Source organism: Anastrepha obliqua, chromosome 1 (genome assembly GCF_027943255.1).
Source record: "Anastrepha obliqua isolate idAnaObli1 chromosome 1, idAnaObli1_1.0, whole genome shotgun sequence".
Classification (NCBI taxonomy): domain Eukaryota; kingdom Metazoa; phylum Arthropoda; class Insecta; order Diptera; family Tephritidae; genus Anastrepha; species Anastrepha obliqua.
In genome coordinates, this window is record NC_072892.1 from 46,267,715 (window position 1) to 46,287,428 (window position 19,714).

At 38.6% G+C, this 19,714-nt stretch overlaps 1 protein-coding gene across 3 annotated transcripts in view; it reads right to left on the minus strand.

Moving 5' to 3' along the window:
* The window catches only part of LOC129236390 (cadherin-87A), a 285,335-nt gene that overhangs the window by 190,544 nt on the left and 75,077 nt on the right, over positions 1 to 19,714 (minus strand). For all 3 annotated transcript variants that reach the window (XM_054870752.1, XM_054870751.1, XM_054870753.1), the window contains exon 2: positions 14,673 to 14,786. The gene's annotated coding sequence lies outside the window, so the exon portion shown is untranslated. The remainder of the gene's footprint in view (positions 1 to 14,672; positions 14,787 to 19,714) is intronic.

Genomic DNA, 19,714 nt, shown 5'->3' on the forward strand with positions numbered 1-19,714 from the left:
ATTCTGCGTAAGATTTTTGGACCTTTGCACGTTGGCAACGGCGAATATCGCAGACTATGGAACGATGAGCTGTATGAGCTTTACGACGACATAGACATAGCGCAGCGAATAAAGATCCAGCGGCTACGTTGGCTGGGTCATGTCGTCCGAATGGATACAAACGCTCCTGCTTTGAAAGTATTCGATGCGGTACCAGCTAGTGGTAGCAGAGGAAGAGGGCGGCCTCCTCTGCGTTGGAAAGATCAGGTGGAGAAGGACTTGGCCTCACTTGGTGTGTCCAACTGGCGCCGGTTAGCACGAGAAAGAAGCGACTGGCGCGCTTTGTTAAACTCGGCCAAAATCGCGTAAGCGGCTATAGCGCCAATTAAGAAGAAGAAGAGTTAAAAGGGTGGGGGCGAGCGATTGATTCCGTGTCTGTGACGCCCTCGAGATCAAGTGGCAGTATCGAGTTCGACGGCAGAGTTTAGCCATCAGCGATACTTTACGTTCACTAGAGCTAAAAAAAACCAGCAACTACAAAATGTTGCGAAAAATCGGCGACGAAAACGATGCGAAGCCCTACATTGAAGCCTTTATTATTTCTACCATAGATCTTTGTTGTGTGTTTATGTGCATTAAACTCATCCCGAGAGCTTCGCAGATTTTATAACTAGTTCGAGTGCACTTCCCACGAAAAGCAGTAGTGGACGTATGTCGCCTAACGCGAGCTTTTATAGTAGTCTCTTTTTAGCGACCATCTCTTTTAAATCAGCTTTTCGCGGATCTGATATAGGGTGTTGCTTAGTGGGCTCAGGTTAACACAACTAATTAGTGTTAGTCCTTTACTATCTATGACCGCTAAACTGTGTTTTAGCTCTCATTGCGCAATGTCTGCAGCAGGAAATTTAAACTCCAACAGTTCTGTGCTTAAATGCCAAAAGGTACAATAAAACTTTTACTAAAACTTTAACGAGCTCCTCTACCTTGTCGGTTGCGAATTTGCTACCTACATACACCATTTAGGGCTGAAGAAGTTGCTCAACTGGTGAAACTTTTCAGACTCCGTCTTCGCTGATCCGTTTGAGTTAGCTTGAGGCGGTCACCAAGTGAACTCTATTTAACCGCAGTTCGCCTAACCTTATCTAACAATGGTGATTTGAGATTCCCAAATCAATCGAAAATTGTTCTGAAATCAATGTAAATGTTTATTGGGCGTTTGCAGTCCTGTGCGAACAAATACTCGTAAAAGCTTTCAATGGCGACTAACATAGTTGTCACAGCGAGGATATTTGATGCCTAACATATAAGTACAAATATGATTGTGTTGCCTTGTTGCAATAACAGTTAAATACATACATACGCACACATACATCAGACAGACAAGCATATACACATACTTACATATGTACATATATCTTATAATGGAAGTATGGATTTAGCGCAAGTGCTCGTCCATTTGACTCCGCTGCTACGCTTGATAGATAACGTCGCTCATTCAACGTTAGTGCGCGTAAATAATTCACACTCAAGTGAAATCTGAGGCCGGTAAGTTGCAGAGTGCATTTCGAATTGCTCCTTATTTGTCCGCAGCTATGCATGTAGTATAATCAACTGGCAGACAAAGTGCCACAGCACTAACACAACGGCTTGGGTGAGAATTCTAGATATGTACTTGGAAAGCTATGCAAATAAATCGAAATCTACACAGTTTCCTCACACTAACCATGGAGTAAGTGAGTGTGTACGAGTATATCGGAAATTATCGCCAGAAGCAATTAGCTTTCGGTGAGTGAGCGATTAGACCAATCAGACAAACGCTTAGCTCTACACTTAACATTCGCTATGGATTACGCAACCCTCTACCGTCTACCACTGCGACCACAGAGCATTTATCTCAGGCGTTTCTTCAGCAGTTGACATGTTAGATATGCCGATGTATAGTATGTATGTATGTACACTGTGGGGATGTAAGTTTTTTCCATTTTTTTACAATCACGAGATTTTCGGGATTGGGTTTTTATAATTAGCAATCAGCCGCCGTAACCGAATGGGTTGGTGCGTGACTGCCATTCGGAATTCGGAGAACGTAGGTTCGAATCTCCGTGAAACACCAAAATAAAGAAAAAGTTTTTTCTAATAGCGGTAGCCCCTCGCCAGCCAATGGCAAACCTCCAAGTGTATTTCTGCCATGAAGAAATTGCTCAGAATTCAACATCCGAAAGACCTCATTAAAGAGGCGAGAAAATACGAGAACTTCCTTTACGACATTGTAACTGGTGGTGAAACGTGGTGTTTCCAACATGAACCTGAAACTATGCGTCAAGGCGCGGAATGGAAGGCCCCGTTGGAGAAGTCAAAAATCAAGCCGATGCTCATTTGATTTTACGAATACGAGGGAATTGTCCACAAGGAATTCATGCCAACGGGCCACACCGTCAATCTAATTTCCTATCTTGGCGTTTTGAAGCGCTTGTTGCATCGCATTCGTCGAATTCGTGCTGAAGACCACGAAGGAAGAAGTTGGCGTTTATTGCATGACTGATTTTTAGACTAGAAATCGCATTTTAATTATCAATCACTCACGTATTCGCCTGATATGGCTCCCTGTGACTTCTACCTATTCGGAGAATTGCATTTGGCCATGAAAGGAAAATGTTTCGCGTCCGTAGAGGCCATCCAAACACTGAAACACTCTTTCGAAAAGCTTTTAGATCGCGCAAAACGGTGTATCGAGGCCGGAGTAGACTTTTTGGAATAAATAAACTCGAAGTTATCAGAATAAAGCTCCTGTCGTTTCTTTTTTAGCTCAATCGTGTTTATTTTGGACTTCACCTTGTACATACATATTTATGAATTGCTTTTTAAAATAAACAAAAACGTTCAAACATATCCATATTCGATAGATGAAGTAAATGTATAGTAAAACATAAAAGAGGACTGTTTTGCTTGCCTTTCATGCGCTTCGTAAAAATTAACAAATCCCGATATTGTTGAAAAACAGTCTCGAAATTTTGTGGTCCCGGGATTGGCATCCCTAGTACACACATACTGTAAATGGAATTGATTTTGAACTGGTCATTTAAAAGCGTAAGTTTCGAGTTGAGCTCTTTTGCCATATGGTATTTGGATAATGCGCTTGCAAACTATGGAAAAACACATGCGAGTCTACTCATTTTGTAGTACAAAAGCGGTAATTAGTGGAATTCACTGGTGATCCAACAGACAAATAATGAGACAGTTACTGTGGCGTAGCTGCTGTGCTGATAGTTTAGACAACTATTTTTGTGTCCTGTACAGTCATTTTCCAATATCGAAAGAAAAAAATTCTATATCTATTCGGGCAATGATCGAAAATATAAATATGTTTAGCTAGTTAATGCTAGCAAAAAATAAAAGGCATGCCAATATAAGTTTAAACATTTCTCTGTTCATTGCATCGTTTATGCACCGTAGGTTTTCTTGGATATCATCAATCCATCTTCTTGGGGGTATTCCCCGTTTTCTACTGCCCATCACATAAGAGCTGAAGGTCTTTTTCGTTATCCTGTTTCCGTCCATTCTGAGGCACAAACCATGGTAACCTTAGCAAAATGCACAATATTTTGGCTCGTTAATAGTTGTTCAGTTTCGTTGTTATATCTTATTTTAGATGTTACATCAATTTCCATTTTGGGACCAAACATTCTATTCAGTTTCTTTCCCTCAAAGCATAGGAGGTGGTTCTTGATGTTGGTGGTCATATCGCACGCGTCGTGGCCTTAAATTGCTATTGGTCTCATTAGGTCCTTACAGATTTGATTACACGGCCATGTGAGCAATTTAAGATGTGAAATGTAACTTCTGTTGGCAACTTGGACTCCATGGCTTACGCATATTAGGGGCTCCGCTATGCTGCTAAGGTTTATTCCCAGGTATCAGGAAGGTTTCCACTTTTTGAAAAGTATGTGGACCAACTTCGAAGCTGCTGCAGCGAGTGGTATTGCTTAACCTTACGAGGTCTTATCGTCTTTGCTTTATCCGTCAGCATAGCCACAGATCTGAATGCTCTTCATGAAGATAATTGCATCAGGATCGATTTCGCAGATCACAAAGTTTAAAACAAAATTGAAAATTATTGTAAATAACTGCTTGACTCCAGTGTTAACATCGAAAGAATCCATGTAGACTTTAAAAAAGCTTTCGACAGCATCATAAAATTTCGACAGTAGTAGTAACTACTCCACACAACAAAGCCAACTTTGCTCGAACTACTAGAAGCCCTGTTGATAATCCTCTGAAATTAGCGTTTTCAGTACCGTGCCAAAATCTTCACGCCGCAAAGGACGATATCAGAGCTATGGAGTGAGTGCTGCAGCTGCAGCAAAAGGCTTCCTTTCGCCAAAAACTCTAGCACAATGAACGAGAAATGGGCCGGCGCATTGTTGCGATGAAAAATAAAACCCTTCTCGGCGAGTTCGAAACGCACACGGGATATGTCGATAAAGCAGGGCATAGTCAAGTTGAATAATGCTGCGGATAGCGACAAAAACAGATCAACGTTACTTTGAATCGGAATTTATTAACAATTATTTTCAGAATCATACTTAAATATCCACGTCTCGTCTCCACCTGTACTTTTAGGACGACTCCAAACTTTTTCGCCAGATTTTACTAAACACTGGATCAGAAGACGTTCATTAAAAAAAAGCTACTTTCGCAAAAGCCGCATGATCTACAATACAAGCTACTATTTATAATTGACCGAGTACATCCTTTTTGGGTGTTTGACCGAGCTCCTCCTCCCATTTGTGGCGTGTGTCTTGATGTTGTTCCACAAATGGAGGGACCTACAGTTTTTAGCCGACTCCGAACGGCAAATATTTTTTATGAGGAGCTTTTTCTTGGCAGAAATGCACTCGGAGGTTTGCCTTTGTTTGCCGAAGAGCGACCGCTATTATCCTTCGTTTCATTGTACATATTTAGTCCTTCTGTGCTCTAGTCTGTAAGATTGTAATATCATACTTTCAAGTTCGACTCGAGCTAAAGGAAGGTGTCCTCTTTCCAGACACATACAATCGTCGTAGTGTTGCTAGTTCTTGAGTTAAAACTAAATTCTTGGCACCTAATCGCCACACGTCGTAAGTCTAATACTGATTATTTCAAATACGCATAAAGAAACTTTTTCTTTTTTTTCTACTTTTAAAGACTCTCTTAAAGAATTTCTGCCAACATTGTAGGCTTTAAGTTATCGGCGAACAAGCGAAAAATTTAAGACAGGAACGAGATATTTACCAACAGCTAAATTCAAACTGTCCCTTCCTCACTCCAATGGGAGCACTAAAGGTCGTCCTATTCAGACAAAAGAGGTAAGGACAATGCTCGAATGAAAGCGCCACTTCCTGTGCATGCACTCGCAAATTATTGCACATCCTGGCAGCATTCCCAATTGTGTGCAGTTGAGGCAGCATTCCTGGCGACTAGGCGGCGCCGAAATCCAGCGACAAAAGTGTACAAAAAAATGCCGAAACAACTGCAATGCGGCGCGCAGAAAAATGCAAATGTATGCTTCACATTGCACTGCATCCTCTGCACTTTCCGTTGCACGATGTACGATGCGGATGTTGTTACTACAGTTTTTCGCCTTTTTTTGTTTTGTTTTTTGATTTGCAAGCTCCTCACTTTAGTTTTCGTTTTGCTTTTGTGCATATGCTATTTTGCATGTGACACATTTTTGCGGCAGTCTGTGGCAGAGCAAAGTGCTTTGTTTTGTTTCGACTTGAACAAATTTGCTGAATGCAAATTGCCGGTGAACTGACATTTGCCACTGTGCCATAAACCGGTACTGCTTCAAAGATTCTTCGCATGTGTGGGTGGCTGTGGGTCGTCGGTACGTATTTGCCATTGTGTGTGTGCATATATTGCAATTTCCTTCTCGCTTCCATTCGCGTATTAGATAATTTATTTATTTTTACTTGCATGGTCTTGTTCCGCCACTTTAACCCTTAAATGGTCGCATTAACGCACACTTAACTCTTTCTACTCTCTCCTATGTTTTTATTGTTGTTGTTGTAGTTGTTGCGCCTGACCTGACTGCGCTCTACGCTAATGGCACGTTGCAAGTGCAACCATGTGTGGAATATTGCACTGCATTTTTTTCTGTCAACCGCATTGAAGTAATTTACGTGTAGTCAGGAGTCTAATTTTCTCTAGGTTTGTCAGTGATGTATTTGCATTTAAATCGGCGCGTATTTTTTTTTTTTTTGGTAATTACTATTTTGTTTTTTTGTAATTATGACACACAGACCGCACTTTATGGAATTTTCAATGGCATTCCCTACGTTGAAAGCTTAAATCTCCAGCAATTAGTTTATTTAAAACAAGAACAAAATATTTAAAAATATACATATTCTTCACAATTCTTCTTACACGTTTAAGGGAGCAGAACACCTTTTGAGCAGTACCATTCTGGCCTGTGTCGCTTGGATCCATAGTTCCCCAGTGCTACGAATATATAGAAAGAGAGGTCCTCGCTTTAGTTCAAGTTGAAATTTGAAACCGGTAGCACTTGAGTGCGTGTTTCTCGAATTTTTGGTAAAATCTGACGAGAAATCTGATATCTGATATCTAGAAGTCAGCAGTGAATAGAAAAGGGTGGGGAGTAGCCTAGCAAAGATCTCCCAAGGCCCAAGTCGGTACAGAAAACAATATTGTTTCTTTTTTTTCGATACCAGCGACATAAATAAATTATCATAAATATGTCACAGCAGACGACTCCTTTCTTTGACAGCCTGGGGCAGTGCGCCAACCTAAATCCCATCAATCTTCTCCATTATACAGGGTGGGCCATATAGCGTTTGCTTTTTGAACCACCTATTTTTTTGAGAATGGTAACACAAATGACATGCCAAATGAGTTCATAATTTACTTAAAGGTTTGACATTTACGAAATGGAACGCTATACGCTTGAACAAAATTGGGAAATATTGAAAACCTATTTTGAAAGTGGTGATGAAAATTTTTCTACCGAAAAATCATCTTTTCTGATGAAGCTCATTTTCACATCGGTGGCTACGTCAATAAGCAAAATTGTCGGATTTGGGACTCAGAAAATCCACATGCTACTGTAGAGAAGCAAATGCATCCACAACGAGTCACTGTTTGGTGCGGTTTTTGGTCTGGCGGCATCATCGGGCTATTTTTTTTCGAAACTGAGCGAGCAGCCGCGGTTACAGTGAATGGCGAGCGTTACCGTCACATGCTCAACGAGTTTTTGTTTCCAAAAATTGAAGAGGATGACATGGACGACATTTGGTTTCAACAGGACGGTGCAACTTGTTACACTGCCAAAGTTATACTCGAACTTTTGGCTACCGTTTTAAAAAAACCGAATAATCAGCCGAAATTACGATATCAATTGGCCTTCTCGGAGCTGTGATTTAAGCCTGTTGGACTATTTTTTGTGGGAAGCCGTTAAGGACAAATGCTATGCGAACCATCCAGAGACGATTGATGCTTTAAAACACGAAATCGAAGTTGCCCTTCATGAAATTGGAGCGCAAACAATCGAAAATGTGCTTAAAAATTTGGTTGATCGAATGGCCTACTGTAAAGTCAGTCGTGGCAGTCATTTGAACGATATTATTTTTCATTCATAAATGACAATGTTCAATCTTCAAAATAAAAAAAAGTTTGAAAAAATATTGATTAGTTTTTTTTTTTGGCGGTTCAAAAAGCAAATTTTACATGGCCCACCCTATATCAACAGCTCTGGCTGGCTGTAGATATCTGCCTGTTGGAAGTCTCATAATGGTATCAAAACGGCGCTTCAGTGCTACTTGAGGAGTGCCAGATTGGCACTTCAACCACTTCACCTACCTACCTATGTCAGACAGACAACTACAGGACAGGACAGTTCTTTGTTTGTCGCCTTGAAGCGACAGCCTTTTTTGTGTGCCTCCCAAACGCGCCCAGAACGGCTGGATCTACCACCACTATAACGCGCCGATCCGTTCTTCGTTCAGGGGGCAAGAGTTTCTGGGGAAATAAAGGCGTTGTAACTTTGTCGCCATCAACCTATAACCACTCCAATTTTTGTTTTATTTCCCCAAAATGAAGTCTGGCACCGCTTGGAAAAACAGGAGATAATGAAATTTTAATCATAGTGCTGAACGGAATAACTTCGGAGGACTGCCAAGATTGTCGGATTTGTTATGCAAAATTCGAAGAAGACCGTTGTGAAGACCGATAATAAAGTATTGCTCAGAACTTAATTGGCTTGACTTTTATTGACAAATTTCAAGAATTTAATAGAAAGTTCTAATAGAAAAACAATCAGTAAGAGAATTATATCAAGGTAGGGAAAACAGAAGGAAATTTTATTTGAAAGTTGACTAACATGAATGTCATCCTACATTAGTATTTAGGAACGAAGTTCACCCAGTAGGTCTTAACGACTTCAAAACAAAAAACAATCGCTGGAGTTCCGCTGTGGTATCGGCCAAGCAATTTATAGCCGACAACAATAAGTTTTGCAAGACGCGTGCAATCAAGCGAAAAATCTTCCAAAAGCCGTTGGACAACAGACAATCCATTATTTCAAGTCCGAATTCGATCTCTGCCGAATTCTTCTAAATACTTCAGCAGACTAATGCTGAAAAATAATAAATGTTGCTAATTTTAGTAGAAATTGGATGAATGTTTAAATTTTTTACACAAAGCTTGGTGTGGATTTTGTTGTAGAATGACGTTATATATAAAAAATATTAAAATTAATTTGAAAAAACATATAGTCAAAACTTTATAAAACTTGTTATTATGCCTCTCACTTTAGCTAACAGTTATTATACGAAAAAAGAAACAAATAGCGCGCGCTTTGCTGTGCTCTAGTAAAACCGCTGCGAAAATCAGAAAGCAAAAAAATAAATAAAAAAAATGTCTAGTTTAACTATAAACTTTGGGTTGACGGAAAAATTCTAGATGTCACGGAAATAGATTGTATATATCCCACAGTGAGATCCGTTTTTGTTATTTGGTTTTTCTTGCTCATTTAAGGCTTTTCCGTTGTTCTAAAAATAAATTTTTTGAACTTTAAACATCCACAGAACTCAGGGATAAGGGAAGCTTGCGGGAAAATGAAAAACCATCCACAACAACTATCGGGCAACCATCTTAGGGTTGAAGTTACATACAACCAATTTGAAAAATCGCCAGACAAGGCAAAGAAGAACTTAAAGCTTTAGTGCGCACGACAGACATCACTCCCATCTGGGTACCTGACCATAGGAACATAGAAGGAAATGAGAAAGCGAATGAACTGGCAAGATAGTGGGCATCCTATAACGAACCCGAAGCGCTAAACGTAGGTTATCCCCAGGATGTGCGCAAAAGAGAGATTTCCTCGCTATTCCGGAAGCAGGCCGTTGACAAATGGACTAACACGGATACCTGCAAAATAACTAAACAAACGTGGCCCAATTTCAAGAAATCCAGAACTGGCGAATTGTTAAGAAAGCCACGAGCAGACATATTCAGAATTACGTCAACAATAACCAGCCACTGGCCTTTGAGAGACCACGACAGGACGATGGAGTGGCCGTACAACAATAGATGCAGAAGCTGCAATCAAGAAGAATCTAAGAAAATGGTCTTTCACTATCTGTGTGAGTTTAGGAGCTCTACAACATAGAATGCTGGAGGAATTCTCGATGGTTAAAGTGAAAGAAATTGCAGGAAAGAAAATAGACGACGTAGGCAGATTCAAAGTCAAATCTAGATGGTTCGACTAATAAAAAGTTGTATATCTACGAGTGGTGGCAAACATATTTTGTGCTCAGGGATGGAGTTCATAAATTGTAATCTTGAAACAAGTGAGGTGATGTTCAGAGACACTTAGAGTATATTTCAAACCATAAAATCGAGTTTTTCTTATGGAAAGTAAGAACTTATTGAACAACCTGAGATTCCGCGGAAATGCAAATTCAGAAAAGTTCTCGAATTCCCATTTCTGTAATGGCCAACAGTCAGAACTGTTCCTGAGAAGAACCTAATTAAAAAAAAAGTTGGAGCGTAGAGATCCTAGAGACCAGAAAAGTTATAGAAACGGCTTTAATAAAATTAAAAGTTCTCGAAATATTTGTTTAAACGATGGAACCGAGACGGCGTCTATTGTTTCGACGGTTGTTGCTATGTGTTTTTGTTATTTTTAGTCGAGTTTTTAATTAATGCCAAGTCGCATTATGTACATACTTCTTCTATTCGTCTTTCATACACATACATATGCATTTACGTACACACAAACTTTTCTCTCAACCACCTGTTGACTGGCTACTAACTCTCCTCCACAGCGAAATTGCATAATACGATGAATGCAATCCTATGACGCCACACTTAAGCCATTTAATTGCAAAAGTTTGACATTGTTTAGGGACAGCGAAAGCGAAACAGAAGAGCTGCAGGCAACAAGTGGTAGATGGAGGAAAACGGCGAACAGGAGGGAGGCATTACGAAGGCCGAGAGTAAAAAAAAATAAGCTTTTATTGTGCTTTTTGTTTGTAGCCTACAATTAAATTTTGTATGCAACAAAGTCATTATTATTATTATTACTGTTGTTGTTGTTGTTGTTGCACAAAACAATATTTAATTGCACGCAAATGCGGTAAACAATGCCAAATTACGAGTAGTACAATAGTAGTAGAATTGAATTTAAGTGGACGATGTTGAGTGGTAAAGACTGCCTTGCCCGATTGTGGGCTAAATTAAATTGTGTTTGTCTTCGTTTCTTTATTTTAAATTTTTTTATTTTCTTTTTGTTTTTTTTTTTTTTGCGTTTTCTTTCTCAGTTGTGGGTGCAAATCTTTGGGGCTGAGTTGAAATAACATTTAATAACAATTAAGAGGAAAACAGTTCTCATTCATCACAATTGTATGAGTTATATAATAAATGCATGAGAAGTGCAATAATTAAAACAATAATTAAATTCCATTAGATTAATGACATTGCTGTTTTATGCGTTATGCGGTAAATTCCCTTCACGCTCATTTATGAAAATGCAATTGTCGATGGTGTTGATATTTATTATTATAATTATTATTACGTATGTATTTGTTATTAGCCAGCGGTTTTCAATCAATTAAAATGCGTCAATAAAGCAAGGCAATACCAAAAGCAATTCTGCATTTAAATTATGAGTTAAAACTGGCATACATACGAGTAAATTGAAATGGCTAGGAGAGAAAATTTCATTTTTTTGGCTTAGCACTCATATCGACGAAAAATGTTTTTCTTGTTTACTCCTCTCGGGAGCATAGGGCCTCGACAATACTCTTCCATCGTACATGGTTCTGTGCTGTTGTTTTTGCACCGTCCCATGAGATGTCGGCATCTGCTAGTTCGCGCAGCATCGACCATCTCCAAGTACTTTTTGGTCGACCGGGACCTCGGCTCCTTTGCCGGTTACAGTCCAGTGTGTGACCTATCCATCCTCACTTCTGCGTTTGATTTACCTAAGGATGGGTTCTTCGTTCGATAATTTCCACAGTGCGATGTTACTGATGGTGTTTTGCCAGAATATTCTGCAGATGATGTGGAGGCATTTGCTGATGAAGGATTGTAGCCTCTGTGTGATGATTTTAGAGACCAGCGATGTTTCGCTTCCGTACAACAATACGGGCTTCGCGCATGAGTCGAATATTTGTAGTTTAGTACGCCTAGAGATTTGCGAACTCCCCCATACTGTATGCACTCGCCCGAATGACGCCCTTGCTTTGTTTAGCCTACACATGGCGTCTTCATCTCCTCCACCATCTGCCGTGATGACGCAGCCGAGGTAGCAGAAGCTTTCCACGAATTCCAACGGGTATCCGTCAACCAATATCTGATATCTGCCTTGCGTTATTGTGGTTAACTCTCATGGCCTTGGTCTTGGCGATGTTGACTCCCAGTGCGTGCCAGCGCGACTAGTTTGTCCGCTTTCGCTTGCATGTCAGAGAGTTTGTCATCGGCGAAGTCCAGATCCTCGGCGAAAAATGTACGAATCTTAAATGGAAAACGAAAACACGTATGGTTGTTCAAAGCGTTCGCTACAATCTCCAAAAATTATACTTCTGGTTCGTTTTAATTGAAGCTCCGGGTATACTTACAGGTATTACTTACATAACATAAATACGATGGTTGCCACGTGTGTGATCTGTAATGCGATATTTTTATGGAAAAGTTTGGTATTTTTTAGCTTAAACTTACATATAACGTGTTCGCCTAATTTTCGTGAGTTAAATTCATCTCGACTAAAGAATGGAATTAACCCATGAGAATTTTCGTGCCATGATTTATTACGATTTTTGATGTCGATTAGCAAGACATAAGTGCATTGTTCTACTTACTTAGATTTTTGGTGTTCAAGCACTACACTTCGCCACTGGTACAACGCTGGTGGTGGCTGTCGATCCTTGCAGGATGAATTTTACGAAAGCCGTCTAAAAACGGTTGTTGTGCTTGACACAGTCGATTCTGTGCGTGAATCAATAACGCGAGATAGTCATGTTACATATCGCGAGATAGAGGGCTCCTTGAGCATTAGAGCGACCAGCGTACTATATCCATTTGGTAGTCAAGAAAATTTGTTTTCGCCAAGATATGCGGCCCAAAAAAGAGCTCGTATCGATTGGTATTAAGAAATGTTAAAGATATTCAGCCGCGGTGGTTCAAAGCAGTTCTATGATATCGTAACTAGTGACTAATTGTGGATCTATGCATTGGATCGGAAAACGAAACACCAATAGACAGTACCACAACTGCAACACTAGAGAACCTTCAAAGATGTAATTCTGAGTGATAGACCACCATTTGTTTGTCAGAAGTTTTCGGTAAATTAAAGAAAACCAACCGCCGAAGACGAGTCATCCTTCACCAAGATAATGCGAGCTTTCTCGTATCGGCTCACACGTGAGAGGTTTGAGCAATCAAATAAAAATCTATCTGGCGCCTACACCCTTTTTCGGAGCAGTTAAAAGATATAATTAATGGGTCATTCGTCTTACAGCCCTGATTTGACAACTAATGATTCCTTTTTGCTCCCTAAGATTAAAAATAAAATGCGAGGTCAACGCTTTTCAACGCCTGCAGAAGATGTTGAAGCCTTTAAACAACTCGTTTTAGCGGTATCCACTTCGGAGTGGCAAAAGTGATTTGAAAATTGGATCTAGCGAATGCAGAAGTGTATTGACTTCCCAGGAGAATATTTTGAAAAACAATAAACTCATTTGCATAACTATTTTACGGTGTTTTCATTATTGGGCGCAAAATATAAAAGCTAGGAGGGTTGGCTTTTCTGCTAAAAATTGGAGATCCGATATTACGAAAAAAATGTTTAAGGTCAGATTGAGGGTTTAGTCAGAATATATAATATTTCCTCTGTACTAAAATAATAAGCCAAAAATTAACGTTTCTTGCAGATTATGCACTTAGAACTGCAGACTATCTATAAGAGTTACACAAGAATTACAGACTGGAAGCCGGGAAGCCAAAGACTTGTAACACGAATTTAATTGCCTTTAAACCTCTCAATATAGGAGCATAAGTAGTTTTAACTCCCTCTAGAATTACTCTGAAGAATATGAAAATAAATGCGTTCAAGAAGGAAAGGAGAGTCCATCACTCGACTTATAATGTCAAACACAAATGAGAGTGAAAGCATAATCGTCGTACTATTTCTATGTAAATATTAAAAAAGTAAGTTAATTAGTAAGCATCTAGCGTTGTAAGAAGGAAATGATTCTCGAACTTTAAAGTTCTAAGAGCAAGTTTTTAAAATAGAAAATAGGAATGTTGAGATTCGGGGAATCCGTGGACGATACTAAGGTTTCCACGTTTTGGGACGCAATCTAAGTTTTGACCACACTTGAAGTGTGTACAGGTGCATTTTTCTGTTGAAATATTCTAGTAATAGGGCCAAATGTCTCGAAATAAAAAGCTTTATAGATGTTTCCCATACTATAGCACCACTTCCACGGCTGTCATGTCAACTCAAGTACCTTTCCTCCTTTCTTAAATCAAGGAAATAGTAATTGTATCCTACCGACCCATCCAGATCGAACTTCCTTATGCCACTAAATACTACATTTATGTATTCACCGGGAGCGTTATTTGTAACAGAACTTCAAATCATGTGGCCCCTTGCAAAATTATTTGTTTTTTTTGTCATTTTTTATGCTTCAGATGTGCTTTTAGAATAACCCTTCGAACGATAAATTTGCTGGCTGCAACATTTGCCATTTCTTTAATATTTGCTATTGGAAGGGCGGAGTTTTATACAATCCTAGGGTTTTCGCGGGTTTCCTTCGGTGCTAAAGCCATCGCAGTTCTACTTTTTTAGTTCTTGCCATAGGAGGCACCGTGTTTTACATAAAGATAAACAACGTTTGGACTTCGACCAATCTTTGTAGCAATTTGGCGATCTGAAAATCCATCTAAGGTCCAGATATCGAGATATCTGTTAAACCTTTCTACTTTCCCCACAAAAATATTTGTAAAAAATTAACGCGAGTCACTCGAAACTTACACTTTATTAGACCAAAATTCAATGGGCTGTAAAACTGCGTAGTCAACATTTTCACTATTTACTCTGTTCTTTTTATAGGCATTGTGTGGACGGAATATTTCTCTATTTGCATTTGGGTGATGAAATTGACAAATCTAAATACTATAAACATTGTGCTTACCTTTAATAAATCTTTACTTGCCCGATATAACTACATATAGGAATGCCTAGTTTCAGTGCAATTGTTTTTTTTTTTCTTGAATTCACTAGATGGTCCGATGTCAATTAATCAAATCTGGAAGAGAATAGAAATTATTACAGTAAGATATGAGTTACATAATGATGACTACACTTAAAAGTAGAGATATCAGCTACTCGAACTAGATTTGAACTCTAAAATATGTACGGTCTCCCATAAAACTGAAGACACAAGCGTGAACTTATCAAAATCATACCATATGATATTTTTATTAACGAAAATAAACCAATAATTTATTATTATTATTATTATTAAAGTCAAACATACAACCATAGGTTATTTTTACAATGATTGACCTTAAGAATAGTTTACATAAAAGGATTAACAATCAAAATTAAAATTAAAATTACAGATAGTAGTAAAGAAGTACAATATAAGTTGGAGAAAGTATTGAAAGGAAAGTAAGGTAAAATTAGTAGTAGTAGGAGTAGGGATTAATAGGAAGAGATTTAAATAATGTGGAACCATTTGAGTACATTCAACAATTTTCGGCAAGATAGCGAAGCAATTTATTTTTGAAACACGAGCTTTCTTGTATACGTTTAATTTTGTAAGGTAAGGTATTCCAAAGACGGACAGAGAACACAAAGTATTGACGTTCAGTCACCAAACAACTGTGTTTCATCGGGACTAAGTTTAACGAACGGCAGGACTTTGAAGGCATAAGTCGATCTTTGAGGTATCTGGGTTTCTGAGTGTTTATGATCTTGTGGAGTAAAACTAAACATTTAAACCTAACCAAGTCGTAAAAGGATACGGAAGCATTTTTTTCGCAAATGCAGAAATATGGTCATAACGTTTTTTACAGTACACGTATCTTGCAATGTTGTTATACAAAACATTAAGCTTACTACGACACAAACTATCACAAGGAGTATATAACTCACAACCATACAGTAACGTTGGTAACAAATACGTTTTAGCTAGTAGCAGTCGAGTGTTTACTGTGTTTACTTACAAAATATTGAGTTGTCCATAAATTTCGGAGCATACCATAAACTTTGCCTATGACAGTAAAAATGTGGTTGCTCCATGTCAAAGTTCTATTAAATGTAACCCCTAAATTTTTAACATTGTCCACATATTTAATCACAGCGCCATTTAATTTAACTTGATATTGCTTGATATTGCTATCGAGCTTGATATTTTTTTTGTAAATAACGATACATTGGGACTTATCAGGATTAAGAATTAACCCGTTGTCAGAAGCCCACTTGCTTGTGAGGCTCAAGTCAGAATTTTATTTACTTTACTTTATTACTTATGCTAATATCAATACAGCTAATGGGACAACTAACATATAATTGAACGTCATCAGCATATACATGGACATCACTATATTTAATCACACCGAACAAATCGTTAATGTACAAGACAAATAAAAGAGGGCCAAGGATAGAGCCTTGAGGTACACCTCTGGTTAAAGGGAGAAAGTTTGACATGGTATTATCACCACATACGGCTTGTAATCGGTCACTAAGATACGTTTCTATAAGAGCCAACGTTGAAAAGCTAAATAAGCTTTTAAGCTTCAAAATTAAGAGTTTATGGTCTACGGAGTCAAATGCCTTTGAATGGTAAAGTAGAGTTAGAAAAGTCACATGCTTTTTGTCAATGTTGAGCCTTATGTCATCAGACACTTTTAGGAGTGCTGTGATACAGCTCCTACTACATCTAAACCCCGACTGCAATGTGTTCACCGAGGGGTTGTTATTCAGAAATATGGCAGGCCTATTGTGATGCCACTTGTTTGAACTCAAGTTTTCGTCTCTAATTCTTAGCCCAAGTACCCGACGGCAGGTGTACTTAATGTAGTGCAATAGGTATATCTGGGTTAATAAGATAGAGCCATTTGGCTACCTAAAAAGGTGAAATATTGCGAATAACTTCCAGACATCCATATAAGTAAGAGTGTAGACAGCGATGCCTCCGGTCAGACTGAGGCGGGTTAATCTGGGGCGTATTATCATTTGGTAAACCGATTAACGTTTCTAAATTTGAAGACCTTCTCAAAGAAACGTGACTATAATAGGTATTTCATGCCAAATAGTGTTCCTAACTTGCTAATTCATAGTTTAAATAGCTAATTTCACTTACCAATAGTTGAATCGAAAATACAAAGGTATAAGGAAATAAAGAAGCATACCAAAAATTGTAGAATATTTTCTAATACAGATTTCAGAAGCACTTTAATGGTTACTTCCGACTCTTGCGTTAGCAATTTACTATAAGAGACAACTTTCAAAAACAATAATCTCCAGAAGATTTGAGAGAATATTTAATTTTATGGGAGGACAATAAAATACTGTGCATTGAGAAGTATGAAATAAATTATATTATAATATCAATTTTGTGTTTTTTTTTTCTTTTTTGCATGTGTAAGAGAGGTAAATAATATGCTAAGACTATAAAAGAGAATAAATATCTATATTAATATATTATACTTGAAACAGTCGACAGATGTAAGTATTTGCCCAAGTTTAGATGACTAGTCTAACAGTATTAGATGACTGGGAGGAGAAGGTCAAGGTCATATAATATATCCAATTGTAGAGTTTAGCCAGAAGAAGCTAACACAAAAAAAATATTATCTAACTAAGTAAAAATTATGATTTTTACCGTTTTTCCATGCAAGTGCCCCACTGTGCGTAAGCTACTGACAGATTGCGCGCAAAAGTGACGTGCCAACCTAAACAAGGTACTTAAGACGTTTTTAATTGCGGTTAATGTAAATGCGAACCACAGGGCGGTAAAAGAAAGACTGTAAAATATTTAAGGAGGTTTTATAATATTACGGATCAAAAGAAGCAGGAAAGTCTGGATAAGCGTGGGTCCTCAAAGAACTGATCTTGAAGTTATAGTAAGTTGTTCTTTCATACTATTAGCTATTTAAAAATACATGCATATGTCAAATGCCTCAACACTTCAATGTAATTTTTGTAGACAAGCAGTGCATAGCACTAAGCTGACTCGCAAAGAAATTTATTTATGGACCTACATACCTATGATTAGAAAGTATCGGGTATGTTTAAATAAAACAAAACAGAGTTAAATTTCAGGCAAATTTATTTTATCTCCTTCAAATTATGACCCGTCTGAAGCAACACACATGTGCCAACGTTTAACCCAGTCCTCCATGCACCCCTGGTAGGCCGACGAAGGGATGGCTTTCAGCTCCTTCGTCGCATTCTCTTTGATCTCCGCTATCGACTGAAATCTCCTTCCAGGAGGCGGTAACTTCAACTTGGGAAACAAAAAGAAGTCGCACGGGGCCATATCAGATGAATACGGTGCTTGCACGATGGTATTTACTTGGTGATGGTATTTACTTGGTCATGGCGCGTTATCATCATGCAAAATTCAAAAATTGTTTGCCTCGATGGAAGGTAATCATGGTGCACTACGCCTTCGCAATCGAAGAAAACAGTCAACATCACCTTCCCGGTACTTTTTGATCATAGGGTATGTACCTATATATGTATGTTTCAGCATATTGTATAAACTCTTATACACATTTTGCATCAAATGATATATAATAAACCCCATTTGATTCAATTAATTTTAATTTTAACTAAACACCAGTACAACAATTTAAACGCTTTTATGACTCGAAAATTTCGATATTTATTAACTAATTCTAATAATCAGTCTTACAAAGTAATTTACATGTTGAATAAACAACGTAATGAATATGCCAATACACATGCATACATACACACATGCACACATTTATACCAGTATGTCAATATGAGTATAATTTATTCATTTCGAATGCGTATTTTCGGTAGGAGTTATTGATAAATGCTTGAATAAGTGAGTGTATGTATGAATGTGTGGCGGCAGTCGTAGTCAATTGCTTTGTGCGGGAATATCATTCGGTGGGTACCGGTTCGATGCCTATTGGGGACATGAAATATCAGGTGATAAAAAAATTGTTTTCTGTTATTAATGTTGTTGTAACAGCCTAATATGTGTTCCATAAACTTTTGGTGAATACTGCTGATGCGATAGCTATAAGCCGGCTATAAATGCAGGTCAATCTGGTAACGTAAAGCCGACTGTTGAAAAAATTTTTTCGGAAATTTTTTTTCTAATAACGGTCACCTTTCGACAAGTCTTGACAAACCTCCAAGTATATTTCTGCTATGAAATGGCTTTAAACCATCTACCGTTCAGTATCCGCATAAAAGCGTAGGCCCCGCTTTTTTGATACGACAACATCAAAACGCGCGCTACGAATTGGAGAAAGCGCTCGACTAAGCACCTACTAGAGACCAATAGTTAAGTCCAGAGAACCTATTAATGGGATATCAGCACACTCTCTACACCGACGGATCCAAAACCAGTGATGGAAGCGGATCTGGATGGTACTTAGACGAAGACACTAAGTACTCTTATACCACAGTACAGATGGCCACGGTATTCCTTACGGAAGTCTATGCCATCTTGAATGTGGCGTACTGGATAATTGAGAAAAAGTGGCGGGGCAACAGTATTGCAATTTGTAGAGACAATCAAGCTGCACGAAAAGCCCTTGCTAACCCACGCTGCTCTTCGAAGTTAGTCGGTGAATGTAAGACAAAACTGAACAGTGTTGCAAAACACAACAAATTCAGTCTTATTTGGGTGCCTGGACATTGTGGTATTACAGGGAACGAGTTAGCTGATAAATTGGCTAATGAAGGCTCTGCAAGTATGCCACTTGGCCTTGAACAATTTCTAGGTGTCAATTCCGCATCGATTCAACTCTGGATTGACACCTTCATGAGGTCTACACACAGAGGTCTGAGTTGAACTCGTGTAGAGTAGCCAAGTGCTTTGTGAAAGAACCAAACAGGAATACAGCGACCTTTCTCCTAAAACTCAGCAGAAAGGACCTGAGAGTACTGGTGGGTGTAATTACAGGACACAACGCCTGTGGTCAGCATATGGCTCCCATAGGGGTCGTGGACAGCCGATATGCC